This window comes from Sceloporus occidentalis, unplaced genomic scaffold (assembly GCF_023333645.1).
Source record: "Sceloporus occidentalis isolate IW3139 unplaced genomic scaffold, rSceOcc1.0.p SCAF_5, whole genome shotgun sequence".
Taxonomy (NCBI): domain Eukaryota; kingdom Metazoa; phylum Chordata; class Lepidosauria; order Squamata; family Phrynosomatidae; genus Sceloporus; species Sceloporus occidentalis.
In genome coordinates, this window is record NW_028316985.1 from 40,263,774 (window position 1) to 40,278,224 (window position 14,451).

Below are 14,451 nucleotides of genomic sequence, written 5' to 3' on the forward strand. Positions count from 1 at the left end.
TTCCCTGGAATGCCATGACTGAATCTCTCCATGGCATTTATTGCCAGGCTTGATTCTATCCGTGGCATTGATTTGCCAGGTGGCATTTTACCCCGGGATTTCTTTCACATTTGGCAATAGGGTAAAATGCCACGATCCTGGCAGAAGGGGGGGAGGAGGAAGGGGAGGAAGAGTGGAGGTAGCTGAGGGAGAGGAAGAGGAGGAAGGGGAAGGACGGAGGGGGTGAACACAGGCAAGATCAGGGTGATAGAAGAGGGAAGAAGCGGAAGAGGAGGAAGGAGAAGGATGGAGGGGACAAATGCAGGCAAGATCAGGGTGACAGAGGATGGAGGAAGAGGAAGAGGAGGAAGGAGAAGGACAGAGGGGACGAATGCAAGCAAGATCAGGGTGGTGAACAGAGGTGGCTGGAGGGAGGCAAGAACAGGGGTGGCTGAGGGAGAGGAGAAGGAAGGAAGGAATCAGATGAGAACAATTTTCAAGTTCCCATTGGCAGAAAACCAGTTCTTTTGAAAAGAACTGCAAGAAAATCCATGGCAAAAAGCCTCGGGTTAAGGGGGATTAACACTGCCCCCCGCAAAAATCGGGTAGAAAAACCCTGGCACAAGTATGAATGACCCCCCCCCCCCCGATTCGGGTCAGGAAACCCTGGCGCAAGTATGAATGAACCTCATTTAAATCAGATTGGCGCCCAGGTTAAAATGCAGTGTGAATGGGCCCATAGGATTTAATCCCATTTCCAAAAGGGTGGGCCATGACAAGAGTCCTCCTGTAGCACTTTAAAGAGACAGATTTACCATAGTATGGGTTTTCATGGACTGCTTCATCAGAAACACCAAGTCCTATTTGAAATTTCAGTTATATGTAAAAACTGAGCTTTCCTCCCAAGGGCACCAACTGTCCCACTTTAGCATGATGGACATAGTGCTTGCAGAAAGAACTTGGCAGGTTTTTAAAAGATGGTTTGGTTTGGTTGTGTGTTTTTTTAAATAGCTCTAGGCAAGCTGTGTGGCTCTTTTGAACCTAGTCAATAAAACTAAGTACAAGAAACAAATACTTTCAGTCCAGCTTTCCATGTTAAAGAAAAAATATATTATATATGATCTGCTATTATTGTTTCAATTTCACTTGCAGAGAGAGAAGGTTCTTAAAACTGGTAGTGTCTCTGGACACCCCTAGAAAAGGGGAGGTTGCAATATAGTTCTGAGGTGTTTAAAATTATTTGAACAACATTTCTGTTGTCCTAGATATTTACTGGTAATTCCTAGCAACAGCTGTAACATTTTATTCCATCCTTTGAGTGGCTTTTTTTAAATTCTGAAATAAATAAGAAGAAAATATGTATACTTCCTTTCTCTCTTTTTATTTTATTTTTTTAAAGTGCTATAGTGCATCAATGGAGTGGTACCTTTGCACAATAGCATTATAACTCTAAAGAATATTTTTTAAAAAAACAATTCAAAGAGGGGGAAATTGCCCTCCAAACCATCAGACGGTTCAGACCACACTTCAGTTTTACTAAATCTTTGGATTTTACCCCATTTGGAGTAGGTTTAAACCTCAGCTTTATCTGACACTCTTTTGATTGCTGTTCTTACTTCTTGGGGTTTTTTAATTCTTGTTTTGAGTCTTGCTCCTACTACCACTAATGTTATTCTTATAATTCTGTTTCTTTTATCTAGAGGTTAGTTTATAACTAAACTAATAAAGGGGCTTATTTTAAATAAAGAAAAAACAGTGGATACAGAGGTACTACTAGTAACTGAAGGGATATACTTTATTAAGAAATTGGTTCTATGAGTATTTCCTTGTTCCTGCATCACTGGTATATAAAAGATTGTAACTTGAAGGCAGACAGTTGTCTTACTCACATCCACTCTCTGTCCTGATTTAGATTAGTTTTTTCATAATAAACACCTAGCACTCTCTCTTAAAATAGGCACTACTCAGTGCCTTAACTAGGAGTTAGAGAATTGCTGCTTTGATTATTAAAAAGCAAACATAATTATGACACTAAGCTCAGTGACAAATATCCTTCTGTATACTCTGGGTTTGGCTATGGCTACAGGTAGAGATAATATTCCTAAAAGTAAATAGCCTCATTTGAGTAATAGGATATAGGGTGTTGGATCCAGACTTAGTCATACGGAGAGGAAACTCATTGAAATCAATAAGACAAGTGACCAAATATGTTAGCTAGTTATTATGTATGACTAAGTTTGGATTCTTCCTTGCGTATTTAAGTTCTTAACAGAATGCTGTTGACAGAAGGATTTGAAAAAACCTGTTTTCTGTTTTTAAACTAATATTTGTTAGTATTATTCATGTACATTTTTACTATTGTTGGTAATTTATTCAGCAAGTTTAAGTGCAAGAGTGTTTTTGTTTTTATCTTTTGCTTTCAGTACAATGCTGTGTGGAGCAGTTTTCCTTCAACAGACAAGAGATTTGATGTAGGGAGGGACATCTTTTGTTCAAGCACACTGCATTTAGTAGAAACTAAACAGAACAGGGTTGCGAATCATGTGGCTCTTCAAGAAGATGTCAGACTGCAACTGTCAGCATCCATCACCATTGGTTAGGCTAACTAGGGATGCTGGGACTTGCTGTCTAACAACATCTGAAGGGTTACATGTATCCCAGATAGAATTCTCTGGGTCTGGACCCTTTTCTCCAATCCTCAGCATGAAGAGGAAGAATTTCAGGGTAAGAGTGTTGCCTTGAAAAATGTGTGTCTTTTTCTCATTTGTTAGACTTGGTGTTTTTTTTAATTGAATGGTGTACTCCATCATATAATCATAGAGTTGGAAGAGACCATAAAATCCATCCAGTCCAACCCCCTGCCATGCAGGAATACATGATCAAAGCACACCTGACACATGGAGCCCTGGTGGCGCAGTGGTTAAATGCCTGTACTGCAGCCATTCACTCAAAACCACAAGGTTGCGAGTTCAAGACCAGCAAAAGGGCCCAAGCTCGACTCAGGCTTGCATCCTTCCGAGGTCACTAAAATGAGTACCCAGACTGTTGGGGGCAAATTAGCTTACTTGCTAATTAGCTTACTTGCTGTTCACCGCTATGATCTTTGGAATAGCGGTATATGAATAAAAAACAAACAAAAAAAATAGCCATCCAGACTCTGTTTAAAATCCTCCAAAGAAGGAGACTCCACCACACTCTGAGGCAGCGTGTTCTACTATCAAACCCTCAGGAAGTTCCTCCTAATGTTCCATGTCCTAATTTCTGGAGTAGCAGAAAGGCGTGCTCCAAGTTTGTTATCATTGATGCTTAATATATCATGTTTAATGATATTACCGGGACCCACCTCATAACATCACAAGGTGACATCCCTAAGATTCAGGTTTTGCCACAGAAATCTCAGAGCTTGAGACAGTGGCAACTTCATTTCCACCCCAGGCCTCAGGCATTCCTTGACACTAGACTCGGACTTTCCTTGACATCGTACAGAATTTCCATGTCCTGAAAATGCTGCTTCTACAGAAGGTATCCACCTAGTCTCCAGTTATTCTGCAATAAGAAGAAAACTTCACTTCAAACATTATGGTACAAAGCCTTTTTCCTCCCCACTTCCCCTTGTTAAGTAATTTGTGTCATTGGTCTCTTTCACACTATACAGTTATACAGTGATACTACTTTAGCTGCCATGCAGTTTCACTAAGTATTTCGAATTTTCTGCCACAAAGCTCCAGTGCTATTTCAAGCTACCAGTCCCAGGATTCCATAGGATAGGTCCATAGGAGTTAAAGTGCTATCAAATCAGTGTAACTGTGTTGCGTGGAACAGACCTTTGTCACAAATAGACAATGCAGCAGGAGTTCCATGGTCACATCTATAAGTTCTTTGAAAAAGCAGCCACAAGGGAGCCTAAACCAGATTGGCTTTGTGTGGCTTTTCAGCATAGAAGCACAGCAGTGAAAGGAGCAGCTTTCTCTATGAGTGGTTTCCAATGAAACATGACTTACATGGTAAGGTCATTCTGGAAACACACTCACTCAGTACACTCTGTGCAAGCAAACAGGTTAAGCCCAAGGTTAAGTTTGGTGAGAAACCATTTTGCAAGTTTCCTGTAAAAGCTGGTGGAGTATCACACTGAGTGGCTGGTGCCTATGGCATGACAAAAACACCTACCTTTTGCTGGGACCAGTTTCCAGAAGTGTTGTTGATGTTTTTTAAAAGTCAACAAATGAAATTTTAATTGCATAAATGTACAAACAGGATTTGGGTGGGGAAAGAGAAGTAGACAGCCTTCCTCAAACATGGGGGAAAGGCAAAACTAATAATAACCAAATGAGCATGTGAAATGCAAATAGGTACACCTGTCAGTATTTCTGCAAAATAAAAGGAAAGTAGTACTCACTGTCAAGGGGTGGGGGAACATTACTGAAGATGTCTACACAACTAAATTGCTGTCTTGCTCCACTCTCATTCCAGTTACCATCTCTTCTGCAGGGACTGTGTGGATGCACGCACACTTACAGATGCACAGTTATGCAGGCAACAGGCCAAAAAGATATATCCTTGGGGGAAGGCCTTCTTTCAGTCCAATCTATCGTGGTGAAGTTTTGGTCAAGACATGGGACAGGGTCCTCTTGCAGGCTGCTCCCAGGCTCTGAAATTCCCTCCTGCAAAAGATTAGGCTTGGCCCCTCTCTGCTTTCCTTCCTCTAGCAGGAAAACCTTTTTATTTTGACATACCATTATTGCTGCAGAAGAATTTTGTATGTGGCAGTACTGTACTGCTTTTTCCATCTGTTTTTTTTAAATATATATATTCAGTGTTGTTTTTATTATTGTGTATATTTTGGGGGCTTTTTGACCTGATTTTAATTGTAAACTATCATGGATCTTGCATTGGAGAAAAGGTGGGGTATCAATCAATCAATTAAAAAAAAGATTTATATCATTTACAAACCTCAAAACAAACACTCTTAGCCCTGATCAAAGCAACCCAGTCTGGTTAGTTGTTACATATAAGGTGTAATACGGGTGTTTTTGTTATTTTAGTATGACTCCTACATTTTTAGCCAGACCTAAAAGGTGAAGTTTTCAAAATTCATTGGCCACTATTTCTGGGTTTGTGTGATCATCATCACCTTTAGAAATAGATGCTAAAATTACATGTAATTATAAGATTTCTGCCACACCAAAAATGTGCTGCCAGATTTCATGAAGCAGTGACAAGGGAAATGATGATGAATGACATTTTCCAAAATTTAAGAGAAGTTATTAATAAGGAAATCAGCTACTGACAGACACAAAATTCACTGCTTCCAAATCCCTGATAATGAGACTGTAATTCCCAAGCCAAATAGCCACTGTGGCAGAGCTGAGAAAATTCTAGGACATTTTAAATTACCTATCCTCCTGAATTCCCCAGCCAGCGTGAGAAATAGCCAGGACAGCTGGGAGATTATAAGAACTGTAGCATTTCCAGAAGTTCTCTGCACTGTGTTGTTTGGATCACAATTCAAAAGGAAAAACTGCGGGGTGGCTTCCTTCACACTGTGATCCCAGTCCTGAATAGGACTTCCACAACTGATATTCTCATTTTTAAAATACAGCAACATTAACAGAACTTCATGTGACATGTTTAGCATCAAGTGTTGCTTGGGATAAACTCTAACCAAAATAAAACAAGCAAGAATGACGACTAAGGGCTGATACATACCGCCAATAAGGGGCATACCAGGGCCGATTCTAGAGTTAGGGATCATGCGGCAACCCCACGGTCCCTAACACTAGAACATATGGATGGCGTAACAATGGTGGCGCCCTGTGTACACAGGCACCGCCATTGTTACGTAAGTGCCATGTGGCGTCTGCACATTACTGCAGGTGCTTACATAATGAGTGCGCCAGTGGCGCACTTGTTACACCGCCCCTGCGGCTTTAAAATAACTGGCTTTTTGTGGGTTCTTTTTTCACCAGAGGGCAGCCACACGGTTTGGCAGCTGTGCCTTCCCTCCAGAGGAAAAACAGGCGCCAGCAGGCCACCATTTTTTGGCAGTCTGTACTGCATCTATTAAATTCCACATGATTCAAGACTGAGAGATCCTGACAAAAATAAGATGTAATCTATTTGCACAAAGATTTTAGTATTCATGGAGCTGCAGGGTGTGAAGAAAAGAGAAAAGGAGAAGACATAGGAGGTTAGTGCACAGTGTTTTCCTAATGGTCTGGGCATGGGATGTAACCTGAACAGAACAAATGTTATGGCACAGCCACGTTCTCATTCAGTTCTTATCCCGCACCCAGTCCAGCCTTCTCCCGTTCCTGGTCAAAAATGGGAAAATTCTATTCATAGCTGACATGATCACTTTCAGGCCATTCCAAATTATGTGTGTGCGATAATCCTACTGGTCTCAATCCGTCCTTGTGTTCTGATTGGTTGGGACTACCTCCTCTGCTGCAATCCTAGAACATCCCCAAACTCTACTCTACTTCTGGTGGTGACACAAGGAGGGTGATACAAGTAATTTTATTTGTGTTTTATTTATTTTTTTAATTTATAGCCATTATTGTGCTATGTTAATGAGAAAAAACAATGCATGCTCGCAAACAAAACATTTTATTGGCATTCCTTCAAATGCCAACATTGGAGGGGGGGTTGCAGAACTACAAACCTCACAGGAACAGTATGCATGCACAAAAAAAGGGGCATATTATGAATGACCTGAGCGCCATTACTGCTAGAACAGCAAAAGGTGTGTAATAGTATTTGTTGTCATCATGTTAATATCACGTGATTACGAGTCAAATGCAGTAACATCTGTCCCCACATTATTGGGTTTACAGAGTGTTTCTTGGATGCAATTGTAACATTATGGATGCTACTGTGATAATCTCCGTAGAGATCTATACCCTGCACTATCCTAGTTTGGAAGGGACAACCCTGTTTAATCCTTTGCTGTTCCACTTTCTGAGTTGCTTTTAAAATGGCCTGGCTTCTGTCATAGCAAAGCAAAACATACTTCATCAGATATAGGACAGCCAAGGCCTGGGGAGCAATATTATTTTAGGAAAATGGCTGCACAGCTTCCACTGCCAGCAGATTTGCTGGTGGATTCTGGGAGCTTCAGTGGGAAAAGTAAAATATTCGAGCTCTGGTCACCTATGACTGCCCAATGGGGACCAAAAGAGCCCCATCGTCACCCTCTCCTGTCTTTGTTTTGCCAAAAATTAGGGAGTGGTGACAGGTAGCGATGGCTGCTGGCCAAGATTAGACTTGGTGGGTCATAAATTGCACAATCGTTGTTTAAATATACATGGGGAGAGACAGAGTTACTCATACTTATGGAATGTCTCTGAATGTATTTTTTGGCCTATTGGCTGCCTACCTAATTTACCTACTTCATTCCGGCTGCCTGGCTACATGCAAAGCATGTTCAGTTTTGCTAGGATTCTTTCTTTTAAAAAAGAAAACAACATTGTGACAAATTTACACTGACTTTACTATTTTTTCTTTACATCTTCCAGTGGTTTTTTCATACCACATTTTCAAAGTGCTCCTTTCATCCCCCATGGCTCAAGGTGAGATCGCTGACTGTATAATTCCTTGGCCTTTCTCCTAGCTGCTTCTCTACCATAGGATTTACCCAAAAAAATCATACCTTAAAGCTAAAGCAAATGAGAACCAAATGAATCATTGTAATAAATAAGCAGAAGGACTGAGAAGAAAAGGTGAGGCCTCCATGCTCTACATTTCTTTCTGTTGCATATAATAATGTTCCATAGAATCACAGAGATACTTGTTATAAAAACAAAAGAAAAATAGTGTTGAGAGAAAGAGTGGGAGAGGCTCATCACAGACCAATCTATAATTATTATGATTGATTGATTGATTGATTGATTTCCCACCTTTCCCTTTCGAGCATCTAGGCGTTCTTTCTGCAGCCCTGACACTGGGGTTGTCACTGCCATGGACCTCCTCAAGAGAGGAAAACATCTCAGAAGAAAATATGAGGGGCAGCAGGAAAGACCCCCAAACAGCAGCCCCAACTGCTTCTGTATTGGTGGTTCCCTGGTCCCACTCCTGCACCTGCCCAAGCTGAAAGTGCAGAAGGGTGAAGAACACCCAATGGAAATCTGAGGGGCTGAGGACCACAGGCACCCCAAGCCCACTCAAAATCCTCAACTTATGAGCTTCAGGGCAACAACCTGGAGCTCTCCCCCCCCCCCCCCCCGGGAAAATGGAAGAAGGCAATACAGTTGAAGAAAGATGGCCGTGAGGGCAACTGGGAGGAAAACTGGAGTGACTTGAGGGAAGGGAGAGGGGGATCTGCATATATTAAAATAAAGGAGAAACTCCTGTCACTCCATGGAAAGGAGGAGCTAGAGGCAGAAGAAAGGCAGAATTCTTATTTGCAGGAAAAATGTCCTCATTTTGTCCCTCTCCTCTGTAGCTACACTTTGATTAGGACCAAAACATCTTTCATTTTGTTTCAGTTGGTTTTTAAGCTGGTTGCTATTATTCAAATGGGAGAGAAATGAACAGTTTCCCAAATCATGGGTCCTTCCTTCCTGCAACCTTGAAATTCACTATCTATTTCTCAACCCTCCCATTTTTAATTATTCCATCTTGTCCCAGACCCTTTCATTTCTTCTGTCAGAAACTTATGGTCCTCCAGATGCTGGACTCCAGTTCCCATCTTCCCTAATCATTGACTAGATTGCTAGGCCTGATGGGAGGTACAGGTTCCTCAGCCCTGCTGGAGGAGTAGCAATATACTCACAGCCCTTAACCACACACAACTAATGAGGATGTCAGAATAGTTCATCACACTTGGCCAATTGCCTAGCAATAACTATAAGATATGATGCTCCATTTAAAGCACCGAGCAACACAGCTCCACTGTTCACTGCTATAGGAACATAAGGAGTGCTTGGCTAAATGTGGGTCTAAATACCCTAAAGCAGTTGGTCCCAACCGTTCTAATGCTGTGACCCTTTAATACAGTTCCTCATGTTGTGGTAACCCAAACCCATGAAATTATTTTTGTTGCTACTTTATAACTGTAATAAAATAGGTGTTTTTCAATGGTCTTAGGCGACCCCCATGAAAGGGTCATTCAACCCTCAAAGGGGTCCTAACCCACAGGTTGGGGACCACTGCCCTAAAGGCACCAGATCCTGTATGATCTTGGAAGCTGGGCAGAGAAATGTTTAGTACTTGGAGGCAAGATCTCCAAGAAATACCAGATGCTGTAGGCTATATTACAGAGAAAGGAATTAGCAAAACTCCCTCGGAGTATTCCTTGCCTATGAAATTCATGGGATCACCATAACATTGACAGGAGATTTGAAAGCAAATATACAAACATGCCTTTAAAATTCAAGCTAAAAAAACCAGAGAGGATTCACCAACGCACAGAAGTGGAAGCTTGTTGCTAGCTGCCCTCAAGTCAGTTCCGACTCATGGCAACCCTATGGATGAGACATCTCCAAGAATTCCTATCCTCCACTGCCTTGCCCAGATCCTGCAAGCACTTGCCCATAATCCCCCTAATTGAGTCTGTCCATCTGGATTGTGGTCTTCCTCTCTTTCTTCTACCCTCCACCTTTCCTAGCATTATTGTTGTTTCTAGCGAACCATGCCGTCTCATTATGTGGCCAAAGTACAATAGTCTCAACTTGATTATCTTAGCTTCCAAGGAGAGCCCTGGGAATCACTGACTGGGTTCCTGGTGCTTCTTTGTTCTGCCACAGAGAATAACTTCTCATGCACCTGTTTCACTCCATTTTTCAGAGTCAGATGCTATAATGTCCACCAGTATAATTATATTATCTTTTGTTCATCACATTCTTGGCTGAAGCAACTGGGACAATGGCTTCAAAGATGTTAATGTTATTTCATGATTCAAGCAATGAGAAGCATCTGAGCTTCCACAGACTGAAGGCAGTAAAATAGCCATAGCAGAGATTGGCAGTTTTAACACCTATTATTAATGTATGTGTCATACGTGCAAAAACAAGAAGCCTTCCAGGAATCAAGCAGTAAGAAAGACTTGTTAAGAATGATTTCTATTAGCACAAGTAATCAAGCGTGTAAGCTTGCCTGCAGAGGACAAGTGTCAGAGACAAGAAGATATTTGGAATAAAGAAGACGTATAAGGGCTCTGTAATCATCCATCTCATAATCTAGAGATTTTTGTCAAGAGCATATTGTGATCAATTTGAAATGGAAGATTTTACTGCTTTCTGGGACAGCCTGTTCCACACTGAAGAGATGCCATGTTCTCTCATCTTCACCCTACATCTTCAGTTTTATTCCATTGGTCCTCTTGATGATGACCATTAATGCATGAACTGAGCACCTCCTTGTGCAGATTTATTACATGCTTCCTGGCACTCAGCTTGGGCTCTCACCACTGATGCCTGTGAAGAAATTAGGACAGAACAGAAGGTTGGGGAGTTTTGAAACTGTACATTTCTCTCCCCTTTGAATAATAGCAACCAGCTTAAAACCAATTGGAATGAAGGGAAAGATCCTAATCAGGGGTGTAGCTACAGAGGAGAGGGACAAAATGAGGACATTGTTCCCGCAAATGAGAATTCTGACCTCTCCCATGAATCTTCCCTTCAGTCCCCACATTTGTAACGTTGAAGTGATTTAAAACTTGAGTTGAGCATTTTAAAACACAGTTTAGAGAAAAGCGACAGCAAAGTTGCCAACAAAATGCAAACACAGCAAATGTAAGAATTCTAGAGGTGAATGGTTTTCTTTCCTCACTCTCTGCAATGCCAGAAATTTGGGGACTGTTGAAAAATTTCATGGGAGGGGCAAATTCTTATTAGGGAGCAGTGAGTTCATTGCCTACCCCTCATCTGTAGCTAAATTTCTGGTCCTAATGCACTCATTGCTGTTTGTTGTTGTGTTCCCTCAAATCATTTCTGACTTATGGAGACCTAAGGGGGAACCTATCACAGGTTTTCTTGGCAAGTTTCTTCAGTGGAGATTTGTCATTGCCATCCTCTGAGGCTGAAAGAGTGTGACTTACCCAGGCTCACCCAGTGGGTTTCATGGCTGAGTGGAAATCAAACCCTGGTCTCCAGTCATCGTCTAGCACACAAACCACTACACCACTTAAACACTACACTGCCTCAACTACAGGCAGATAAATTGGTTGAGAAAGAGATTAAGCCCCCTCCTAATCAATATTTTACCAATAAAACACACTATCCCCTGCTTTATATGGCAATGGGGACAACCTGAGAATGATGAATTTGCTCCGTCTAGTTTGGTTCTGAGAGAAGAACAGCATGGAAGTATCACAGTACCATCTTGCTGATATTTCTTCTTATATATAAATAGATGGGACTCAGCTTCTCCTGTTGCACAATAATGTAAGTGGACAAAACTTATATAGAATACAGACCTATAAATCAAGTCAGTCAGTCCTCACCAAGGTCAGCACTCAGTTTCCAGTAACACTTTAGAAGTATACTGGAGATAAGTATTGTTTGCTCTGTACATACTAGCTGCCACACAATGTGATCCCTGTGCACATTCAGGAAGCCTAGTAGCTTTCATATATTCAGGAAGAGCAGCTTAGCAAACAGGGCCAGCTACTTTAGTACATAAGTCAGAAATCCCACAAGTACCTCTCCCTATCCCTGGCAATAAAAGTACCGTAATAACTAAGAATTTGCTGTCCTTTTATGATGTCTAAAATGTGTTGCCCGATGCTTCACTCTACCTAACAGCTGATTCCCTATAAAAAGGAGAGGGGAATTATAATGAAAGCCAGCTTAAATGACATGTAATGAATGTTCCACCTTCATCACCAGAATTAAGCTCGCAATAGAATAGCCCAATGGATTGCTAACTGCCACCACCAATGGATTTCAGAGTTCGAGGGTTCAACAACAGCTTGGCTAAGAGGCCAAAAATAGAGATGTGGGATAGGAAGAGCTTGGAAAAGTTACTTTTTTGTACTGTAGCTCCCACAATCCATCAACAACTGAGTTGCTAGCTGGGGAATTTGGGGAACTGGAGTTCAAAAATAATTCTTCCATGCTTTGGTTTTATAGTAGCCTTCCCTAACTGGATGACCACTAAATGTGTTAGACTGCAATTCCCATTATCTCTCACCAGCATGGCTAATGGTTCCAGGATGATGGATGCTGTTCCATCTAGAATATGGAACAGACTGGAATATGGCAGCCAGACTGGTCACTGGATGTCCCAGGGCCAGTCATATAACACCTGTTTTGAAAGATCTCCATTGGCTGCCCATTCGCTTCCAAGCGCAATACAATGTGTTGGTTATAACCTATAAAGCCCTAAATGGCTTGGGCCCAGGGTACTTGGAGGACCACCTCTCCTCATACAATCCACCCCGCACTCTCAGGTCGGGTGGGAAACATCTCCTATGAATTCCAGATGCACGCTATAATGCAACTCGGAGGGCATTTTCCATCTTAGCCCCACAACTCTGGAACACCTTGCCCGACGAGCTCCGCACAGCCACCTCCCTTGAAGCTTTTAAGAGGACCTTGAAGACCTTCCTCTTCCGCCAGGCTTTTCCCCCATGACTTTTTTATTTTTATTTTTTTATTATTTCCCCCTTTTTACTGATGTTTTAGGCATTTTATCTTGTCACTTTTATTCTTATTGTACTGCCAGCTATTTGTATTGGGGGTTTTATGATGTTTTAAAAGTTTTATACTGTATAATTGGGAGGTTGGAGGGGCTTTGTTGTTTTACACTGTTTTTATATTTTCTGTACACCGCTATGATCTCCAAGAAATAGCGGTATAAAAATAAAATTAATAAAATAATAATGTAAATAAATAAATAAATAGAACATGGGTAGGGAACTAGCAATGCATGATTCCCTAAGCTCTAGGATGCTATCATATACACATCTGTTCAAAAGTAAATCTCATGGCATTCAATGGGGCTTACTGTCAGGTTGGTAAATATAGGACTTCAGCACTGGTAGGAGAATTGCCCCCTGCCCCTGGGAAGGAAAAATATCACTTTAAACTGTCAGCTGAAGGAGTATAAATCCAATAAAAATTTCTGACGTCTTGCACTACGTACCACTATCTGCCCTACTTGTTCCCCATGGAATGGAGAACAGGGATTCTAGGTAGCAAGAATCTTTTATTCTAAGGCTCCTTCTATTTTATCACACTTAGTCTTCAGCACGTGGCTATTATGGTTGTTATAAAAGGAATGTTCCATTTAAAAACAACAACACTGATGGGATGGAATGTAAAGGAAACTGCAAATCATGTGTCACCAATGTTTCCTAAATAAGCCCAGTTTATTGTAAATATATTTTAAAATATGAGTTAACCAGTTATCAGCTTAGACCCATACTGAAGAGATTGAGGGCAGAAAAGTAATTTGATAACTGGAATGCAAAAAAAGTAATAATAATTTAAAGCTGAATGCAAACTAGGAGTGCAAAGTTATCTGTTACATTTTTCTCCCACCTTTCCTCCCCTCAGAAACTCAGAATACATTGCCACCCTCATGTCTTTCAATGATTGCAAACCATGAACCATCCTGTCATGGGCTGGGAAGGAGGCTACTAGACAATAAATTTCATAGCCAAGTACGAATTTAAATCTGGGTCTTTCCATTTCTAGTTTTGACTCTGACCTCCCTGTTGAACTGAATACAACAGTGGACTTTTTCCCGGGGGGGAAATGACCATCAAAAGCTTATTTTTCAGCAGCAGAACTGAATTGGGGAACTGATAAATGTCATGCTTTAAAAACTCAATATCCAGATGCAAACTGTAACATATCTAAGTATAAGGACACACACACACACCTCAACAGTTTTCTCAAGGACTAATCAAGTGTGTGCACGCACATCATTTAAATCAGGATAGGTGAAGTGCAGTCCTGAGTCTATATGTAGACCCTCAGTCCATCCAGCCTCCCTGGACCACCACCACCCGCCTTATTTCACATTTTAAAATGCATATTTTTCATAAGTGGATTTCTAAGTATTTCTTGTTGTGTTCAGAAAGAGCATTTTTGACCATTTATGTGGTCCCCAGAGAATCCCAGGTAAAAAAAATCCTCACTGCCACTTGTCCCAGTTGTTCATCTCTGATTTATCTTTACCTAGTGGGCAAACTAGAGCTGTACAAGTGTGTGTGTGGGGGGGGGGGGCATGAAATGCAATTATAAAGAAAATTCGATGATGATTATGATGATGATGACAATAATAGTACATGTTAGTAATGAACAGTAATAATACCACCTTCTCTTTGTCATGTGTTGTGTGCCTTCAAGACATTTCCAACATATGGTGACGCTAAGGTGAATTTCTCACAATGTTTTCTTGGCAAGATGTGTTCAGAGGGGGTTTGCCTTTGCCCCGACTGAGGCTGAGAGAGTGTGACTTGCCCAAAGTCACCCAGTGGGTTTCTGAACAGGAATTTGAATCCTAGTCTCCAGAGTAGTAGCCAAA